We start from the raw sequence: 23608 nt of genomic DNA, 5'->3' as shown, positions 1-23608 counted from the left end.
GGAAGGCAGTTTTACCCACTGTTAGTTGCACATGGATAGTCTCTGATGCTTCGTGCTGTGCCACCAACCTGGAGGTGTGGGTATCTTTGATGAATATTGATACTCCCCCTCCTTTTGTGGTTCGGTCCAAGTTTTGGGGCTGGACCGACTTTTATGCTCTACAAACTGTACATTTTATCTGTTTTTTTTCTACTGACTGATATTCTCCATACACCTGGTAAAGGGTCAACTGACTGGCACTGCTATTTAAGCAGCTATCAGAGATTGCTTTTTTTTTCACTTTTTGTGGTCCTGGTTGCACTGTGCATACCCAGCAACCAATCCATAGTTTGGAATGATATGGGTATCAGTTTGGGAGTGTCACTTGCTTTTGCAAGTCATGTAACTTTTCAGAACAGCCCAGCCATCCCAAAAGTCAGTACTTCCATGGAATATCTGATCTCCAGCAGGGCTTCCCCAATAGGAACACCCTGGGAGTGCACTCCCATACCCTCCCCCTGAGGGCAGGTGAACCATACCACTTCTATCCTCCCCCATACTGGCTGCAGCAACAACTAGTGAAATAAAAGTTGCCTGGCTCTTAGTCAGGTCTTTGTCTTCCTGCATCAAAACAGCTGACTCTGTCTGAATGTTATATATATATATATATATATATATATATATATATATATATATATATATATATATATGTATGTATTTGTATACATGCCACTCCTGGAGAGCTTAGAGCCTCTGTAGAGCACCTTGTGTCTGTCAATATTTCTAAGAATACATGCAATGATCCATACTCCTCTGTTTATGTCAGTAAGCTTTAGGATAGATTCCCACATTACCTTAAGTACATAACTAACTACGACATTTGAAGACAAGATTTAAACATCTGCAACTTAATAAACAGTACATAGGTGGTATTTCTTCATAGTTTGCCATTATTTGCCCATCTTCTTTTAACTCTCATAACCCTTGATCTTATCCAGTTGCTTGCAACTTGATTATTAGCACCTCAATATCCACTTTCACCCAGCACTTCATATCTATACCATTAGTCTGAATGTCAAGAAGCTAATAGCTGTACATAATTTGAACAGTCACTGCGTGCACTCATTATCTGCCTTGCATTGCTTAGCTATATATCTATTTTTATCATGTTTATTTTTAAGGATTTGTCATCAGGTTGTGCCTTTTTGCTTATTTACTTTTCATACGATTTCCCCTTGTAATGCACTTTAGTTTCATATTGTTTTCATTTGGAGATTTTTTTCTTCCAGAGATTTCACTAAAATGGGTGTCCCAGATAGACATTCCCAGCCAATACATGTAAATAAATAAATAGAATAAAATGAAATAATACAGTATATCACATTGTTAGAAATGTCTAAACTCCTTGATGATATAGACAATATTGGAATTTTCAGTCTGAATAATTCTGAAATATGTCTGTAGGTATAACCATGGCTTCTCTTGTAGTAATACATTACCTAAGCAGTTGGTGATGTAACAGATAATTTAAGAGCATGATAAACTCTTTCAATCAATATGGATTCTTCAGGTTTAGAACCTCCCCAAAATATCCTCAAGAATTTGTTAAACAGTGTCCATTAATATGTTCTGATCAAAAGATTTAGGCAGACCACACAGAAGATTGTCTCTTTTACTTCTTTCCCACTGGCTGATAAATTTTTCTTTTTGAAAACAAAACATTAGCTGAAGACAATGCTCTTTAATTGCTGAGTTTTAGTTAGATACATGTTCTGTCAAGATGAAAATCCTGTGCTGAATTTTTGTAGAGTCTGATATTATTCTGACTGTGATTCATAGCTGAAAGAGCCTTCAACAGCTTATTAGCAGTTAAAGTACAGCCATTTTAGTTTTTACATTGCTTGACTTTATCTCTTCTTTAGAAGATACATTATCCACATTTTTTGTTGTCTCTCTTGTTCTTTGACCTTGTTCATTTTTCGTTTCACCTTCTTTCAGGTCTAACCCAGTGCCGTCCCATCCATTGCTGGTCTACCAGTCTCTTCTACAGCCCCATGGACTATCCCCAGCTTAAGGCCAGAGCTGATATTCAACGTAAGGCCATCCTGGAAGGACATAACATTAACTATTTCTACGAGCAGATTTTTACATTTATGACCTACCCCTTGATCTCTCCTTTCTCCTGCATTCACCTGTTATGTCTGTGAGCTACTTCCCAGCAGGGAATCTCTAGATGAATGTCACCTCAGGATGGATATGCCAAGCCCTCCTGGCTGATAGTTCTTTTCTTTCTTTTTAATTTATCTGAAGACAGCGATTTTTAATTGATGAGTCTTAGTTAAACATATGTTCTACCAAGTTAGAAATTCTGTGCTGAATTTTAGTAGATTCTTATAATATTCTAATTGTTATTCATAGGTGAAAGAATCTTCTTCATCTTAAAGTACTGCCATTTTAGATTTTACATTTCTTGACTTCAGAGAATGAGGCATTTAATATCTGAATTGAAAGCTCAGAAGAACAACTCCTAGTTCATAGATATCTTGGTCAGTCTGAATCATACTGTATGCTATCTCAAACGTCTCAAATATGTTTTTGTTGTATGTTAGCTTTTTCTGTACATTAACATTTCAGATTATTTTTCCCCTGCACGTCATCAAAAATGGGGACTTCACAGCTGGACTTTCCTAGGCAAGTAATGTAAATATGTACAAATTAAAACCATTAGCCACTCAGTTTTGGGAGTTTCTACTATTTAAATGTAACAACAAAACAAGCGTGCATCAGACATTTAGTGCAGTATCTTAGGACTTCCTGTTATATCTGAGTTTTATATAAGATATCATGCCTATGTAACACAGACCATTTAAGGCTAAAAAGTGCATCTCATCTCAGAGTAATGTCTTTGGTAATATTAAATCATAGCAGTTGCATTTTCCCATTTTATAAATCCATTTTGCTAGTTTGAATTGGTAAAGTAGCCCTGCATTCTATGGGGGTGAACCAGAGCATCTCTGGGGGTGAAAGATTCCCCTCATGTTTTCATTATTGTTCCACATCCTCTTCATTCTTCTCACCATTTCAGGGTTTTGGGGATCCCTCTTTTACATCGGGATAATCTTCTGCTGTGAACTGGATTTATTCAATTATTCTCTTATTTTTTACTTGTTTCATTGTTTATTTTATTGGTATCCTTTCTTGTCATGGATGAAGGCTCAGGCTGTGGCAAAAAAAAATCCTTTAATAAATATGAAAGTTTATTTTGATAATCATAATCCGGAGAGGTTTGAACGCTGCAGCACTTTTAAGCAGGCAACAATGCTAAGAAGGCATAAACTGCTGAAGTCAGTAACAGCCTTACACTCCTAGAATTGTAAGTGTGAGTGCTGGATTAACAAGAATTAGCAGTCTCACTTTTATTCCCTTTTCTCCACAGTGTGGTGATTAAGATGGTGTTTTGTGTGAGTGTGTCAGTGTGTGTGTGTGTGTGTGTGTGTGTGTATAAAGGGGAGCTTGCCATCCTGCAAAAATTACTTTAAAAGAAATCTATGATTGTCAGTATTCTTTGTTTTCTTTTAGTTTTGCTGCCATTTTTTTTTTTTGCAATTCAAAGATTTGCAGTTGCAGATTTTAGAATTAGAAATATGGAGGCAGTTAATTCATTTCTGTCAAAAAATTGCCTTAGGCCCTCAGAAATCGAGTTAGCAGAAGAATTCTGGGTCGAAAGCTATTGAAAAAAAAACCTAAGCAAATAATCCATGAAAGAGTTTAATTCAACGAGAAAAACAATTGTTTTCCTGACAATAATTCTGAGACAGTGCTTCTGAGACAGGCACTGCTATTTTGAAAACTCTCAAAATGATGGAATTATAATCAATCTCTTGCAGCTGTTGGATCAATCACATTTCTGTAGAAATACATAGTTAAGCAGGCACCTTTTTGGTTCCAACATCTGTACAGATGCCAGACTTGTCTAAATTTGTACAGGCTAAAGAGACGGATGAGGTGAATGTTTCTTTGGCAGAGGATCCTGTGGTTTCATTACTTTGCCTGGTTCACTCTTTCTTTTCAAAAAGGGTCATCTCTCTGGTTCTTGCTGTATATTCTGTGGATGAATTACATGAAGAAATTATATTGTCTTGAAAAACAATTCTCCTTTTTGAGGACTGACATGTCTGAGTTCAGGCTTTAGCAAGGTAGATCTGCTTTGGTTCCAATGACAGTCTTAGAGAAAAAGAGTTGGAAACCTATCTCTTTTATTTGAGTGTACTACACAAAATATTTTTTATTCTTCCCCCTTTATTGTTCCTAGTTTATTTAGACAGATCCTAAAGGCTCATCCTCATAATCTTCAGGCTCACCATTTCTGTCCCTGACCTGTAATGAAATAACAAATACTATAGATAAATGTTTAAGCTGGTCTATAACTTAATTTCTTCAACTAAAAGAATATGTCTGCAAATGCTTAAGGTTTCAGATCTGCAGGTTTAGTCTAATGTTTCCTTTCTATGCAAAAATGCTTAAAACATGTAAAAGAAGCAGGTTTCATAATTGGCTGTTACTATACTGAAACCATCTTTTATTCTAGGAATATTGCAGGCCCACAGTATTTGGCATGCAGTTGCGGTAAGGAGTCTGCTTTGAAGCAGGACTAATGTTGTTGTTGGGTCTTTCGGCTATTCCCGGTTAGGTGTCGCCACAGCGGAACACCGGTCCACTAATGATTGGCAGTAGATTTTTACATGTCGAGTTGCCATCCCTGACGCACAACCTTCAATGAAGGTACGCCCATTCATGCATGTCTCCACACAGAAGTTGCTCTAGCTGAGAATCGAACAGGACAACGTCTTACTGTGAGGCGACAATGCTACCGCAGCACCACCACCGTAGTCTTTGAAGCACGACTAATACAGTTCGAAAATAGTTTGGTAAAATGGATGGATCGGAAGGCAGAAGAGAAATCAGTCAAATGCAACATTTATTTTTATCTTCACATTAAAGAGGTGTAGAATTACAACTGTCTGATAACATGAGCAGGAAGTTAAACTATTTCCAGGCATATATTATCTATGAAAGCCAATCTTTATAAATCATTTAATTATCACCTTGCAGAAAGGCAGTCAGGAAACAATTTTGGCTGATAAAATGAAAATTTCTCTGCTGGTCAGAAAATATAGTAGTCTAGAAAGCAGGCTTAATTCTTTAAATAATAGGGTTTATGGGTACTAACGTATTATCGCAACCAGATTTTTGCTGTTGTGGTAATATGCATGCTGGCCTTGTCCAGATTGCACTTTGAGAAGTATTTTTATGAAGGAAGAGACTGGTTTTGATTACTTTTTCCAAGTTACACATACTGTCAAAGCATTTATTTATGTTAAAGCTTTTAGCGTAATGTTCATGTGGAAATAACTTGCAGTGAAGTGTTATAGCTAGACAGGCACCTGGCTCAATACTCATGTGATAAGAGATCTGCCTTGCACACATGCTGAGTTCTGTCTTTCATGTGCCCATTGTAGTGTCTGCCATCAGCCATGTTGCACTGCTCCTCCTTGATCATCTGCCCTGACAACCTTGGCATCTCTTTGGCTTATCTCTAACTGACTAGCATCCCTGAGTTTCAGAACCATTTGCATCTGAGTTAGCAGGAAGTGGCTGGAGAGAAGCTCAACACTTCCAGTGTGGCCGCGTTCTGAGAACCACAGAAAAATTGGTTTGCTGTTTCCTGTCCACTTGACCTGCCAAGTATCCATTATGAATTTCATGATATATGCAACATTGTACTAAAGACTTTAGTGTTTACTGATAACTGTTAGTTCTTGTGTGGATTTTCCGATAGGTGAGCCAGCACCAGTGCCACTTAGTCCCTGAACCAAGCGTGTGTAAAGCATGCAAAACAGGAAGAAGACTTTCATGGTCGTTTATCTTCCTGAATGTAAGCCAAACTTATTTCTTCGCAGTAAAGATGTGAAATAACAGCTTATGCTAATCCCCACACTCGTTTTCATGCCAGCATGCGTATTACCGCAACCATGAAAATCTGGTTGCGATAATACGTAAGTATCGGTTTATGTCTATGTAAGTACATATATCAACCTATATAAAAGATTGCAGTCATGCAACAGTGGGCAGGATCCAATTTTGTTTTGTCAGAAAAGACATCTCTGCTTTGTTTTACTCCATCTTTTTGACTATGTTTAGAATTCTCTCATGTTGCATATACCTTATCCTGTTCCTTGTCCCTTGCAATATGATGCCTTTGACTTATGCTTTATTTTATTGTTCCAGCAAAAATGATAAAAAGCACTCGTTTGCAGGTCCTTGTGTCCACAACAAAGCTGTAACAAAGTATCCAAAAATAACAGGAGGACACAGGGTAGGCTCCAGGTTATAAAACTTTAATCTGGCACAAGCGCTTTCACATCTGCTTCTTCAGGTACATAAAAACAAACTGAAACCAGTCATACTTTTAAATATTGTTAAAAGCATCACATGACTATATACATTCCATTACTATAGAGTATTAAAGCTGTATAGCAACCACAAAATAACTAAATATTAAGAAAAAATCCTAAAATATATATTTATATACTTTTTGTGCATCTTTATTAAAATACATATTCTGAAAAAAACAACTATTTACTTACGTAGTCTGGCCTTTAACTTTAGTCTAAATGGTATTTGTTCATTAAGACCATGTCTCATATCAGCTCTAAATAAAACTATCCATCTAGCTTCCAGTTCCTCTGTTTTATTGCTTATGTCCCCCCCGTCCCCAGACTCACAAAACTCCTAGCAATGCCCATAAACTTGACTTTATGTTGACTGTTAGTATTCATAACATGTCTGACCAGGGCATTACTTCTACTTTGTTTACCTATGTGATAAATGTGCTCTCTAATCCTCTCCTTAAATGTATGGTCTATTTTCCCAATAAAAAATGTCTTGCATATTATGCAATAGGCAAGATAGACTATATGCTGTGTGTCACACATAACTTGTACTTTAAATTTATATAGATCATCTCTTTATGTTATGAATGTGTGTTAATGTAGAAGAACCTGTTGTTCTTTCATCATCTTTCCTTTCACTGTAATACTGACTGGACCTGGAATTCCTTTGGCTCATTCCCACAGTTTTGTAAAGTAAAATGGCTGCATCCATGGCTGCTGGGATGGACGAAAGACTATGATGGACATAGGTTTTGCTGATACTGTCACTACAAAGATGGAAGAGTGGCTAAAGGACAGATGCAGTGTACTGATGTAGCTGTTCTTCAGAATTATAGACAAGAGGGATAAGAAAAGCAATCGGGTGACTGATGTTAGAAGGATGGATTCTAAAGTCACAAGGACAATGCTGTGGGAACAAGTCAATAGGGAACATACGCAGGGTGGGTAATGGCATTCAGACTGGTAATACTAAGGATGTCTTGGAGGAAGAAGACAGTGACAAGGAGCATGACTGTAGAAATAATGAAGGAATCCTAATGGGGGTGAATATAACTGTGGTGGAGGTAGTGGTAGTGAAAAAGGTAGCCAATGGAAAGTGATATCAGCAGAAAAAAAAATGAAGACTATGGCTTACTTAGAAAAATCATCAGAAGGCCAAGGCTAGGAGGTGCAAACCTGAAATTTTGATTCTGAAAAATAGTGAAGGTAGTGACTACTGGAAACCAAGAACTAGGAGGATGTGCTGTTCAGTATTTATGTTGAACTTCTCTTAGTAGAGTGGACTAGAGGGAGGAAATGGTGAAGGATAGACTGATGGGATGATTAGGATGGGAGAGAACATACTGAAGGTATTACAAAGGCTGACCTGTGAAAAGGTAAACTGGTCAGATGGGTTGCACCTGCGAATATGGGGGGGGCTAGCCAGTGTGATGTCATAAACACCAGCTGAGTTATTTGCCTTCTCTCAGCTACAAATTGCCCTGGAGAAGTGCGAGGCAGCTAGTGGTGGATGAATTAACTAAAGAGTGCTTAAGAAAGGCTGGCTAAGATACAGTTTCTTAGCCTGGTCATTCATTTGGTACATAAGCTGATGCATGACCAAGCTAAGAAACTGTATTTTAGCCAGCCTTTCTGCTTGGAACAAGCATTTCTTGATCAATGGGGTATAAAGGTGGATGGTGCAAAAGAAATATGCAGAGATCACATCTTGTTGCAAATGGAATACCATAGGATAGAATCCAAGGGATAGTACCTTTTGGGCTTTTCTTCAAAGATATGAAGAGTAAACCATACATAGATGACAATACATTAGAGTTATTAATAAATGATGGCAAGAGAACCCACTGCAGAAATATTTGGATAGACTCCATAGAATGGTCTAAACTTTGGGGTCTGCAGTTTTATTTCAGTAAAAGGCTTGTAAAAGAAGACATGCCACTCATATAGACTTACTGACAACAATTATTTTATATAACCAAATAGGTGTGTAAGCTGCATGCATGGCACTTGGTTTAAGAATAACATTTCTTCAGAGGTGATGTGACAAATCCATAACACAGAGGATTGATCAGGTCTCCAGTCATAGCCAGCTTTAGGCACCAGCAAATCCTGCAGTCACTGGGGGTCCCCTGTTCCTAGGAGACCTCCAACTACAGTAAGTTATCTTATCCTGATATTTTGTAACATGTCTCTCAAACCAACAAAAGCTAGTACAGCAATCTTGTATACTTAATAAACCAGGTGGGAAATGACTCTTATATCTCCTTTAACAGTCAAAGATATTTCTTTTTATATTAACAGTGTTTTATCAAGCAGCAGACATCACAATTCATTAAATATTCTACCACTGACATAGTGCCCCTGGCTTAGTTAAACCCTGTTGTTGGACATTTTCTCCACTAAAATTAACTACATAGGCAGTTTTACATCCCTGCAATACCAGTAGCTACAGGGGAGACTGCCTTAATCATTCTTGACTGTGTCAGGGCCCCACAAAAGCTGCTACTCATTGAGGAAAAATGAGGAAGAAAACAATGGATTAATTTCCTGATTATGCCCTTTAACCTGAACAGGGTTGTGATATGACCCTGTTAGGATAAAGCTGATAATGATTAGGGGTGAGGAGTAAGGAGGTATGTATGTGTATATCAGCAGTCACTTATGTGAACCTCTCCTTTCATCCCAGTCTAACACTAGAGGGATTCATAGGCACTGACAGTATTCTGTAGGGGTTGAGGAAGCAGGCAGTATTTCCAGATCTATGCATTCCCACAACAACTATCTCTTTAGTTTATTGTGAGCTACTATTTTGTCAGCTTTGAATATTAAACCTTCTGCATAACTTATGCCTTCCTTGAAAGAAAAAAAAAAACAAATAAGACTGAAATTCTTTTCTTTATCAATATTTTTGTTTAGGCCACCATTGCATTAAAAGCCTGAAAAAATGCTCTAAAATGCATCTCACAGCATCTGTGAACTTATGGCTTCTTGGGCCTTGGCTTATTTGAGTTATTTCCCAAATGATTATTACCATTCTGTCCTGGTCAGGAAAGATTTGTTGAAAAGATACAAGGAAAACTAAAGCTGAACAGCAGCAGTGAATGCCTTTCCTTAATCATATTTTCTGTTAAAACCATCATTGGATGAAAAGGTTGTGTAAAAACTAAAAAAAAAATTAAAATGCACTTCAGAGCATATATAAAGTTATGACATATTGAAAAAGCTACAGAATAATGTTTCCGTTGAGTCCAACTGCTGCGCTATCGTCTCTGTGTATGACAACGAAAAAAAAACCACAGAGGAAACGCAGTATAGACTCCAGAAGCACTTGAAAATGATGTTTATACTGAAATGAATTTATGAAACGTTCACAGACAAGTATAGATACATTTTTCAGCATATGTCTACATTATTTATTGTTTTTTTTAATTTATAGGGTATGTTACTTTAAATTATAGGATATGAGATTTTTAATATAGTATTTAGTATTTAGAAATTAGTATAAGAATTGTACATTTGATATAGTAAATGGATGTACATATGAAATATTATACAATCGTGTTATAGGCAAGTCATTGTTAATTGAAAAAGAAGTTGATATGACTTTAAAAACGGCAGTCAAAAAATGGCGCCAAAAGGTTATTTAAACTTATGAGTAACAGGAATTACTAGTTCTGAGGAAGCCAACATTGTGTTGGTGAAAGCGCTAAACTTGTTACTTTTTATCAATTTTTATTTACTTTCTATTTGGTTTTAAAGTTCAAACAATTGTGTTTATTCTTGCCATATTTCATTGGTATATTATTGAGAGTTTGTGCTGCAATAAAACGCTTCTGGAGTCTATACTGCGTTTCCTCTGTGTTTTTTTTTGTTGTCATACACAGAGAACATATTGAAAAAGCTGAAGAGTAAGGAAAAATGTGAGAAAAGGAAAAAAAATAATATACATGGTATGGGGAGACTGGGGGGGGGACTGGAGGGGAGGACTGGTGTGTGCGTGCGTGTGTGTGTGTGTGTGTGTGTGTGTGTGTGTGTGTGTGTGAGTTGCGGTGGTGTTGAAAGAGTTGGTCCAGCTCGTCATTTCACCTAAGTCCAGACTTGTACATAGAGTTATTCTAATGTATCATTGTTGCAACTAAATGCCAGTAACTGTAAGTGGCCCTTTATGTGACAGGCCAACAAAGTATGATACATAGGCCTTTTGTAAAACAAGAGCATTATAGTTACAGGTCTGTCTGTGTGTACTACTCCTAAAAGTTTGCAGCACAAACTAAAAGGTTGCTTTGGAGTGGTGGTAGTGATAGGGTGATACTTAGACTGGAAGTGTCTAGGGGACCCCCAATTTGACATTTGCTGGGGGCCCCTAAAATGCTGACAGTGGCCCTGTCTCCTATCATACCGCTATATTATGTGCTCGAGAGATGGATGCCAAGAAATTCATCTGTAGAGTGAAGCTTTCACTTGAACTCCACATGTAAAATGAAAATAGTAATGGTGTAGTAAGGAGTGAGTATTCAAAAATTACCAGGTTTAGATACTTATAATAAAATCTGCCAAGTGAACTATGCGGCTATGCTACAGCAAGCATGTTACAAATGCTATGATTTGCATACTGTAGCAATATAGAGGCATTCACTGAATACTAAACAAAGATAATTTTAAATGTTAGTATCATTCCCATCTTATACAGATTCTAAATGGCATGAAAAACAAGTGCTTAGGGGTTTACTACATAGTGTGTGTGTGCGTGTGTGTATGTGTAGCTGTAAAATCAGAAAACTCTTTGGTAATCTTTGATTCCAATTTCTATTCTAAAATGAAAAGAAGTTGCATTTATGAGCTTCTTCTGTCAAACTGCGCTAAAGCACTATTACAGCCTCTTAAACTGCATTTTACTGTAAATAAATTCTTACCATGACTGACTTGTGCATTATTCCTTACATTAATTAACTATTATTTAATCTGTTTAGTATATGTGGCTTGGTGTCACTTTTTATAATTTTACCTTTGGTACACAAAAGTGCATCTAATTAAAGTCTATTATCATGCTATTTTACATATTATTGCCTTTGAAAAGCTTTTTCCTGCAATCTAAAGCTTTTATACTTGATAATTAGACACTTAGATAGTTTTCATATGATTTCAGCGCATTTCTCTGTAAAATACTCATTAAACATGGTTTCCTCATTTACAGTATTGATACTATAGTTTTTATTGATAGAGAAGTTTGAATTTGAAATTTTCAGAAATTTTCTAGTAACAAAAATAGTTTAATTTTCACTTTCCACACTTGCATTTCCCTAGTTCATATAAATTTAAAAGCACAGTATCTTAATGATATTTCTTGGAACAGTGTGTAGAAATGAGGATACACAGTTTAACAGTTGTTGCAATTATTTACGCCTGCATTCTATTTTATATATATTTTTTTCATTATTATGTTCTGCATCCTCCATAACTCATTGCTAAACATCAGAGGGCAGAATGCTTTTTTCATCCCGCTCATTGAATGTTATCACTCCATCTTAGGAACTCCTTTCTGTAGCTGTTATACTCAAGCCCACATAGTCACCCAACTAGTGCTCAGGAGTACAATGACCTCTTTGCTGGGTCAGATTCTAAAAGAGATGCTGTTAGAATGAGTAACTTTGATGGAACAGTGCTTTGTAAATAGACATTATACCAGAATAGCTCAGTTATACTTCTAGTAAGGCCTTCAGAAATTTACAGCATATGTAATTTCATAGGCAGCCAACACAATGGACATCGCAAATGGCTTCCTATCAGGAATTTGAAACTCAAAAGTACAAGTCTCACAACTTTGAAAATTAAAGTATGACGGTGAAAGTACTACATCAAACGAACAGACCCATAGTATTACAGCAAATCTTGAAACTGACTGCAATGCTATTATAATGTCTTTGCAGGAACTTAACCCCTGTACACTTTGGTAACATGGTGGGCGTGGGCTGTACCTTCACACTTATTACTTAAAGTAGGAGAAAGAATCTGATGTCACATCCTCAGACTCACAGCATTTCCCACCTTTTCCTATATTCTTATACTCAGTAACACTGTTTTGAGGATCACGGTTGGAATCTTCACACTTTCAAAAGAAACACTTCATGGAGAAAACAGTGAGTATGATAGTGAGTTCAAAGAAATGAAACGCACTGTTTGTAGAGTGTGAGAGTGTGCACTCTTTGTAGAGTGTGAGAGCGTTTAGCAGGATGCTCAAAGAGCTGTACAGTACATGAGTATAGGTAGCATTTTATACAAGGGTTTATGGGTTAGGGTTACAGTAAACATTGGGTAAGGGAACAAATTTATCTATGTGTGTATAAGTGTTTGCTGGTTAGGTTTAGAATTAGTGCTGGGGTAAAGGGAAAGATTTAGTGGTGTTGTGTGCATGTATGTGCATGCACAGGTGTGTGTGTGTGTGTGTGTGTGTGTGTGTGTGTGTGTGTGTGTGTGTGTGTGTGTGTGTGTCTGTGTGAGCATGTGCATACAACTGTTTGTGGATTAGGGCTAGAGTTAGGGATAGTTAAGGTGATAGTGTTAATGTGTGTGTATGTGATCGAATGTTTTAGATTATGTCAGTTTGTTCAACACAGTGCTGGTGAATGTTTTTGAAAGTGGATGCATGTGTTTGCTGGTTAGGGTTAGAATAAAGGCTATATTAGTGGTTAAATATTTTGTTGCTTTTATTTCATAGGTAACTACTAGGCTAGGTGCCCTTGTGGGCCATTTTAAGTCTAGTTGCTTTACCATGGTGTCAATCAAACCCTAAATCTCTTGTCTGTCTGATAAACACCTTAACCACTATGGCAATCCCCTACCCCAAATGGTGTGTTTGTATGTTTGTTTCCAATTGTCTTGCATGGTGGTACTGTTAGGGAACATGCTTTTTGTAAAAGTTAGTGGCACAACAGGTTGCACATTTGCCTTTGGTGTAGAAGGCTCTCTGCTGCACTTCTGACTGTGTTTTCCTTTTGATGAGACATTAAACTGAGGTCCAATCTGCTTGAGTTGCTGTTAACACAGGTGGATGTAAAAGATCTTATGGCACCTACTGAAAAGAAAGGTCCTGATTCCCTGGCCAAATTCCCCTAGTAGTATAAATACAACCTTGGGTCTCTCCTGAAAACAGGCTACTAACCTACTGGGACTTACCCAGTTAACAAGGGATAAACATAATAAATAAATAAACAAATAATGTACAGTGTTGGAATTACTGAAAAGCGAAGTGTCAGTGTTAGAATTAGCACACGAGTAAGGCGAGGCAGGGGGACCCCTGGCCACTTTACTTATGCATGCTAACTCTAACTCTAGCAGTGCTCCTGCCCCTAACATATTCAGTGTTAAGAATGTTTTTAACTAATATCCATGCTGAATAACACTGATTCATATAAATTAATTAAAATAATGTTTTATTAATCGAAAGAAACACATTTTAACTTTCTTGTGAGCTTCCTAGTTAAAGTTGTTTAGTAAACTAATCATGTGTTCCACATTTTGCTTTTATTTGTTCCACATTAAGAGAGGTAGTATTCCATGTTTTGGATAAAGAACTATAGGTATATTTAGCAAAGGCCAACATTGTGGCTATTTCATTTTTCACATCTGCTTCAAGGTGGTTGAATTTGCTTACCATGAACAAGGGTTCATATTTTTCACTGAGTTCTCCGTGATCATTATTACTCTGCTATGTAATAGTTATTCTCTAATCAATTTCTAATTTAACTTTGTCAGTTTTTCTAAGAAAGACTAATAAGGAAAGAATAAATACATGAGGACGTAAGGCATAGATACAGAACAGTGTATGATGAAAAGATGTCTGACTGAGGATTGTTTTATACTGTTTAATGTATTTAATAAATATTAAAACATATGTAAATTCAAACAATATTTCAGATGCCATTACATCATATAGTTTCCTTGAAAGAAATATGAGCTAGTTTACTCATAAATTTGGTATTTTACCGAAATGAGGCTGCGATAATGTGAGGTTATGCCAGGAGAAGTAAGGCAGTGGATGTGTAACATATGCCAGCATAGCTAGCTGGAGTTTTGTAAAGAATTATATGTCATTTGTATATCAAAATGATTTGTACAGATGCTTACACTGAAAATGTATTTGTAAAGCTGCTTGTGTTAAAAATGTACCAACAGTGGATCCAGCTGGACAGAAAAGAAATACATCTGTATGTCAGACTGCATTGTAACAGTTGAAATGAATATATTGCAACAGAAGATACTGGAAGAGAAGACATTGCCCTCAGTCCAGCTAACTTTGAAAAATAGTCTGAAATTGAATTACCTGGTTTAGGCCATAAAGATTGTATCTTACAGTTCTGATTGCAGCCAGAGACAAAATGTCTATGAAAATCAGGACTAGAAATCCTACTATATTGTCCTTAGGGGCTCAGCTCTCGGACCCTACACTAAGAGGCTTGAGGGAGGTAGCTAGCAAGGCACCTGATTCTTAAGGCAAAGGGCAGCCTGTATACTAGAACAAGGGGTTACTGTATAGAGAGTGGACCCCTGAGGGAGGTCTAGAGAGTGAGGTCCTACCCAACACCATAATCTTGGGTGATTTCAACTACCCTGGTATAGACTGGGCGAACTACCAATGTTCCAACTCCTATGCTCAGTGATTCATAGAATTTATAAATTCAAATGCCCTTGAACAACTAGTATGTTCCCCCACTAGAGGGGACAACATATTGGATTTAATCATCACAAATATGGGTGCCCACTGTACCACACCCATTATCACTCTCTCCTTGGTCAGATCCGACCACAAACTGATAACCCTGGACATCCTCACCCCTCCACCTCCCCTAGTCAAAAAAAACATAGTCAAAAACCTTTCCAAAGCAAACTTCAAACTACTTGCATCTGAAGTGGAAAGCTTCACTATTCCCTTGCAGAAGGATAATGATATCCAGGATGCGGAATCCTACACCAAGGCACTCTATATGAATCTTCAGGATTGCATGGACCATGCTATCCCAAATAAAACCAAGACTCCTTCCTCAAGCAAGAAGAAACCAGTCTGGTGGACCCCGGCCATAAGCAAACTTTATAATAAAAGGAGGAGACTTATACAAAAAAAGGCCAAATCTCAAGTAGAAAAATCATCCCTGATCAGCATTAGTAAGAAATCGAGGGCCCTCATCAAGTCAACTAAAGCTAATTTTGAAAAGAAAGTTGCCAAGGATGCCAAGGATAACCATAAGGCCTTCTATGGCTACATCTAAAACCTAAATGGCAACGCTCAGGTCTGTTCTGAGCTAGTACAAAATGGAACAAAATACACTGACCCTTCTGACATTGCCAACATCTTGGCTGACAGGTTCAGTGCAAATCCCCCCCCCCCCCACCTACAGGGCCTATTACCATTCCAGGGGATTGTGTAAGTCCAATTATTACTGATACTTTGGTTAACAAGGCTCTATCTAAAGCTAAAAACACTGCCTCCATTGGACCAGATGGTGTCCCAGGCTGTGTCATATGCAAGCTCCAAAAGGAATTAACCCCGCATCTTAATACCCTGTTCAGTCTCAGCCTCTCCACAGGATATGTGCCCAGAGAATGTCGCACGGCAACGGTGGTCCCTCTACACAAGGGTGAGGCCACAACTGACCCTGGGAACTACCGACCAATAAGCCTGACCAGTCTGATCTGTAAGGCTATGGAGCGAATCATTATGGAACTCATAAATGGAGAGATTGGCAACCTCCAGTCACTGGACCCCACACAGTTCAGCTTCGTCAAGGGCAGATCATGCCTCCTGAACCTGGTGGATTTCTTTGAGACAGTTACTCAGGCTATAGATAAGGGAAAGGAGGTACACACGGCTTACCTTGACCTTGCTAAAGCATTTGACACCATTCCCCATTTAGGTATTATTGATAAGATCACCAGCCTGGGCATAAACCCTTACGTCACAAGATGGATCGCAAACTGGCTCTCAGACAGATCCCATAAAGTAAGAGTAGCGGGATCTATGTCCGAATCCAGACCAGTAATGAGTGGTGTGCCTCAGGGCTCTGTCCTGGGGCCCCTCCTGTTTGGCATTTACTTCTCAGAAGTACAGGCAAGCATGGAAGGGCTGTGGCTGACTAAGTTTGCGGACGACTGCAAACTGGGTGCTATAATAGAGTCTCCGGCAGACATGGAGATCCTCCAGAAGGGCCTAAATGAGACTGATGCATGGTGTCAAAGCCATGGTCTCAAGCTAAATGCAAAAAATGCGTAATCCCCTTTGGAAAAAACAGAGTACCCACAAACTACAACATAGGAGGTAATTCCCTGAAATCTGAAGAAGAAATAAGGGATCTAGGGACCCAAGTAGATAGCCAGCTTTCCTTTGATAACCATGTTGCCAAAGTGGTTAGAAAATCCTTCTATGTGACCCATCTGATCATGAAAGGGTTTGCATCAAGATCTAAGGATGTAATGGTGCCCCTCTACTCTTCCATCATCAGACCCATTATTGAGTACAATGCACCAATTCGAATGTACCTGACTAAACATCTCCAGCAGCTGGAGAGACCACAGAGGTACCTAACCAAGAGAATTACTGGCCTCAAACAGTTGCCCTATGCAGCACTATTGAAAAAGCTAAGACTGTTCTCTGTTGCATACCGCTTTCTCAGAGGCAATCTCTGTCTAACGTACAGAGCCATGTCCAACCCAGAATTGTTGAACATGCTCCATCTTAGCAAAACCAAATCTACTCGAGCTACATGCTCTAGGGATATAAACCTCAACAATGAATAGAACATGCTGGAGGGATAGATTCCCTTCGCAGAGGCTTCCCTTACTATGGAACAGGGTCCCGATCTACATAAGACAGAGCCCCTCACTATCACTCTTCAAGAGGAACCTTGATGAGTGGATGGGTAACAGAAAGTTCACACCGGGGATCACACCAACAGCACTACTAGATAGGGGCCAAGGGTACTAGCTGCTAGTACAAGGGTCTAGGGAACTACTAAAGGGGCGGTGAATACTGCACAACATGGCTGGGCCAATATATGCCTTTGGGCAGATAGCTCAGTACCAACCTATGAACCTATGTACAGCAGTTGGTAGTGCCTAGAGCCTATCATCTGGCAATTCTAGCCATAGCCCATGACATTCCTTTTGCAGGTCATGTGGGCATAAAGCATAACAAGAGACATATTATGCAGAACCTTTATTGGCCTGGGATTGCAAGGGATATAACAGGGTACTACAGGACCTGTGAGTAGTGCCAAAAAGTAGGCATGGCAGGAGAAAAGGTCAAAGCTCCTTTGATGCCTTTGCCTGTGATTGAGGAGCCATTTCAGAGGATAGCTCAGGATATTGTGGGGCCTCTGAGTACCCCAAGTTCCACAGGGAAGAAATATATCCTGGTGGCAGTAGATTATGCTACTTGATACCCTGATGTGGTGGCTCTGTCCTCCATCGAGGCAGAGAAGGTGGCAAATGCTTTGTTAGAGATTTTCAGCAGGGTGGGTTTCCCAAAAGAAATACTGACTGATAGAGGTGCCAATTTCATGTCAGACCTCCTGGCTTGTCTGTGGGAGCATTGTGGGGAGAAGCACATAAAGACCACCCCCTACCACCCCCAAATTAATGGTCTTGTGGAAAGGTTAAACTACACTAAAGACAATGTTATGGGCATTTGCAGACTAGTTTAAGAGATAGTGGGACAAATACTTGCTTCATCTGCCGCTTACATACAGAGATGCACCCCAGGAATTCACAGAGTTTTCACCCTTCGAGTTGCTGTATGGGTTAAGGATGAGGGGGCCTTTAGATTTTATTCATGATGAGTGGGAGGGTGAGTGTAAATCCCACAAGGAGTCTGATGTGGCATATGTCCTAAACCTCAGGACAATGCTAAGGGAGTGCATGGGCTTGGCCCAGGAGAACCTGGCAGGAGCCCAACAGTAGAAAATGTTCTGGTATGACAGGAATGCTCAAGCCTGAGAAGATGCTGTGGGACAGCAGGTTATGGTTCTCATTCCTATCAGACACAATACGCTACAGGCAGCTTGGGAGGGACCCTTTGAAGTGTTAAGGAAGGTCAGTGATGTAAACTACATGGTAAACCTGCTAGGCAGGAGGCAGGGACACAAATTGTACCATGTTAACACGATGAAGCCTTACCATGACAGGGAGGCCCTGGTGCTGAGTATTTGCAGTGGATAGCAGGAGGAGTCTGATGGGGGAATCTATGACTACATCAAGCCAGCCAGCAAAATGCCAGGTTATTAAGGTGGACCCTAGGGTGCCAGGCATATGGCATAATAGTGCAGCACTGTGGTGGGGTCAGGAATGCCAGTGCAGATGGGTTCTCAAAGCAGGATATGGGTTATGTGTTCCCGACAGGTTCAAGTAACCCAAGCCACATTTCTCAAGGTTCATTTGAGAAATTGGCTTGAGTCTTCAAAGGGGGAGAGATGTGATGATGTGAGGTAATGCCAGCTATGCCAGGAAAATTAATGCTGTGGATGTGTAACATATGTCTCTAATGGAGACAGGTAACCTGTAAATGGTTCATCTCCCAGGCCCATGCTTACACTTATCAAGGGTATCAGAACTTGTCAGAGATTTAGGATGCATGGCTAGGCTTAAAAAGGCACTTGTGGTCATTAGCCTAGTAAACAACTATGAACCTATGAATCTATATGCCAGCATAGCTAGCTGGGGTTTTGTAAAGAATTATATGTCATTTGTATATCAAACTGATTTGTACAAGTGCTTGTGTTGAAACTGTATTTGTAATGCTGCTTCTGTTGAAAATGTACCAACAGTGGGTCCTGCTGGACAGAAAAGAAATACATCTGTATGTCAGCCTGTATTGTAACTGTTGAAATGAATGTATTGCAATGGAGAATACTGGAAGAGAAGAGGTTAATCTCAGCCCAGCTAACTTTGAAAAATGGTCTGAAATTAAATTACCTGGTTCAGGCCATAAAGATTGCATCTTACAGTTCTGATTGCAGCCAGAGACAAAATGTCTATGAAAAGCAGGACAAGGATCCTACTGTATTGTCCTTAGGGGTGAACTAATTGCTAGCCTGGAAGGGTAGAAGTTTTTGAAATGGTTTTATAGCTTCAAGAGGCTATAACACATCTTAGTAAAGCTCTATGTGTGTGCATTATACACATATGTGCTACATTCTGGTTCAGTTTCTAGTACAGGGGGTAGTGTGGGAACTAGAAGTCAAATGACCAGATGTATGTGATGTCATTCTGTAATCCAGCACTGAAATGATGTTTTAATACGAGATGAGACAGAAGTCTCAGGGCAGTTGGTTTTTGAATCCTAGTAAAGAAGGATCACTCACCAACTTAATCTTGCCTTACTTTAGTAAGTAACCAGGGAATAGCAATTCTTTACATTAGTCAGGAATATATAGTGAGATTAGTTAAGTTCTGTTTTTTCTGTATCTGTGTGAATCTAGCCATTTGTGTTATTTTTAATATTTCCTGTGAATGAAACTCTGGTGTTTATTGTAAATAGATATTTATTTTTTTAATTGTGTATTATTAAATAAATTTAAACTTTTCACTGTAGCTGGTCTTTTAGAGAATATTTTAACATTTGAGAGTACTTATATTTATTTGGTGACACCGTGGGCATTCCTGAAAGTCTTGCTGCATTGGTCAAACACTACCATTTGTATTAGTATTACTTTTGTTCAGTATAATTTTGTACCCTTGTAAGAGTCTCAGAGTAGCTGGGTTTGGGCTGTTATGGAGGCAGTATCTACCTTGTAGTCTGGGCAGAGGGAGCATAGCCAACCTTTCCCAAGTGTGTGTGTGTGTGTGTGTGTGTGTGTGTGTGTGTGTGTGTGTGTGTGTATCAGCAATGTGGAGCAGGGACAAAGAGCACTGGTTTCACAGAGAGGGTGGTGGAGGACTTGGCTTTGAACACTTGGCTGAGGACTCAACTCTACATCTGTGGTCAGTGTGTAGTCTTATTTGTGGCCTGGTGAGAGAGAGGAAAGCCCAGCCCTAGGATGGAAGTGTGTCCCCTGTGTGCTCTTGAGGGAGGTTGTGCTTGGTTTAGAGAGCTGCCTATGAAAGTGCTGTGTGTATCTATCTATGTTTCAGGTAGATGTCCCTCACTGGTATCTGTGGTTAGGATCAAGCCTCCTTGATCACTGGCACAGAGGACACACTTCACAAAGGTCATGAGTTGTCATTGTCATTCAAAATGTAGTTTAAGATGGTGAGTATTTACTAAAGTGTACTGACTTTTGAAATATTATAAGAAATTAAAAATATCTAGTATTAGTTATTCCACTGTACAGTAGTATTGATCCTATACCCATATATACACTCTATTGTCTCACCTGCCAAATTTAGATACAGTTATAACTTTTCATTGGTAATATGTGGAAATCTACCTGATTTACTCATTTTAATTCAAGAAAATTCAGAGCATTTCTACAAAAACATGAAGTCTGACCACAGGAAAGCAGTGACACTTACTGTGACACTGCCAGCTCAGGTATCTGGAATTTTGTTAATAATATATCATATCATATCATATCAATATTTGTGAATATTCATGTGATTCAAATGCTTGTCTTACAAATGTAAGAGAACTATATGTTATATAAATATTAAACTACTGGTGCAGAAGTGTGTGTTGAACTGTATGTTATGTACTGAGCTTCAAGAATGTAACCACAGTGTACCCTACTGGAAAAGAACAGAAATGTATATAAACTATATACATATACAAATGTATGTTTTAATAGTAGAAGTTGGAACATACAAAGTTAACTTGCAAAACTTCAAGAAAATAAGTTGAAAAGTAAAGTACTTTACGATGCGTTATAGGAGGTTAGTTAATGCAGTAAGGAGACAGGATATCAAGAGCTAGACGTTTTTCCTATTGTCTTGAAATGGAAACAAATACTAGGCTTCAAATGCAAAGTGTTTTTATTGCTCTGTGACTTCTTAGCAGCTGCACATCTGACAGATAAGTATTTTTGACACAGAGATGTTGGTTTCTGTTAGCCTAGGAACTGAGAGCAGGTGACAAAGAGTGATGTCATCCAGCTGACCCAGCGGTAATGTTTTGATATTAATTTGGGAATTCTCTCAGAGACTGGGCATTTTGTATTTGTCTTTGGAACTGGAAACATCCATCCTCAACACTTCTGCCTTGCTAATAATAAGTAACTAGGGAAAAGTAATTTCTCTTAGAAATAGGTAGGAATATAATAAGATTTGTTTAGATGTTTTCTGTATTTATTTGAAACTGTCCTGCAATGCTGTTTTAAAATATTTCCTGTGATTCTGAACTCTGTAGTCACTGTGTTTAGTCATTGAGCATTGTCTTGTTCTTTTATTATTTATTATTAAATATACTTAAACCTTTTAATTGTGGCTGGTTTGTTTAGAGATATTTAAGCTCTTAGAGTACTTGCATATGTATTTGGGGATACTGTATAGGTCACTCCTAAATAGCTTTAGTCTTGGTCACAACATTTGAATAATAGTAACATTACACAGTAAGATTGGTCATACTTTGGTAAGGGCCTTAGATTAGCTGATAAGTAGTGGTTGATGGCAGTGATAACTATCTTATAGTATGGGCAGAAGTGGGCATAGCTAGTAAACCTGTGCCAACCTTCCCCAGGAGTGTCTGTGTGTTTGTATATAAATCAAATCTCAAAGAGTGTGTGTGTGTCATTTAGTTTGGCAGGGATACGATGCACTGGTTGGACAGAGAGGGTACTGGAGGCTTTGTCTTGACCACTCAACTGAGATTTTAACGCTATAGCTGTCCCAGTGGGAAGTCTTACTGGGGATCTGGAGAAAGAGGCAGAAACCAGTCCCAGACTGACTGTGATCTCTGTGTGCTCTTAAGGGAAATTGTACTTTACTGTGTGTGTACTTGACATCCTCCCAATGTGTACTTCCCTCACTGGTGCTAGTGGTAAGGATTGAGGCTCCTTGATTACTGGGCAAGTGCAGGGGTATCAGACTTATAATGCAGGCTTATATACATGTTTGGAGGATTTCTCAGTGTTTTAATAAATTGTTTCCAGCCTTCAGAAATAATATTAAGTTCACTAACTGAATATCTGCATTTTCTTTGCCTTTTCCACTTGTGAATCTTACATCAAAATCATTCTGTTTAAACTATTACAAAAAAGCTTTCTGTAGAGTGATAACACAGCTCATGGCTTCACTATACTATAGTATTTTAGTGTTAGTAGAAAATGCTGTTTGCTGTGTTTACTAAGCCAGAAATGGTAGTTTTGCTAAACTGCATGAACTTAATTCTCATACAGTCAAAGCACTTCCCAAATCTGTCTTTAAAATTCTAAACACCAGTGAAACAGTTTAGATTACAACAATTTCCTAAAATTAACTGATATTTTTGTGCATCTACACTTAACCATGCAAAGCTGTGCTGCACAGAGGCATCGAATATAATAAATGCCAATTCAGTTGCCTACAGAATTAGCAGAATTACAGCAGACATATTGGCAGTCCATGTAGGTAGATCACATACCTACAAATGTCAAGGGCAGTGTTGCAGAATAGCATGTTTTATGATTTCTTGCTCATCTACAGTTGGTTGAAGTGAAATGTATTGAGTACCAGTAACTTGAAGAAAAAAAGCCAAACAGCACAACACGGATTGCTGTTTTCCATAAGAAATCACTGCCGGTACACTTTCTGACTTAATGCCTCCAACAATTCTCTTGGAATATTTCTGTCTGCTTCAACTCAGTGCATCAATAGAGTTAGCATATATAGCATATATAGGTTTGGAGGGTAGAGGGTGTGAGGGCTTCCCCCCCACATCAGGTGGCTCGGGGCAGGGGGTTTAGATTTTGGCATTATTTTCTGACACTTCTGCTCCTAGGTATAATGTAATTTGTTACTTCATAGCAGAACCATGATTTAAAGATAGAAACATACATATATATATATATATATATATATATATCTATATATACATATATATATATATATATATATATATATATATATATATATATATATATATATATATATATATATATACACACATATATGGATCTATGTTGATCCATCAAAATTATGTTTCATCGAAACATAACCATTGAACTCACTTTTGCGAAAGTGCACTTTGTTGAAAATGCACTTTTGCAAAACACAAAAAA

This window comes from Protopterus annectens, chromosome 1.part0 (genome assembly GCF_019279795.1).
Source record: "Protopterus annectens isolate FY-2018-M chromosome 1.part0, PAN1.0, whole genome shotgun sequence".
In the NCBI taxonomy this organism is placed as follows: domain Eukaryota; kingdom Metazoa; phylum Chordata; order Ceratodontiformes; family Protopteridae; genus Protopterus; species Protopterus annectens.
This window is presented reverse-complemented; position numbering follows the sequence as displayed.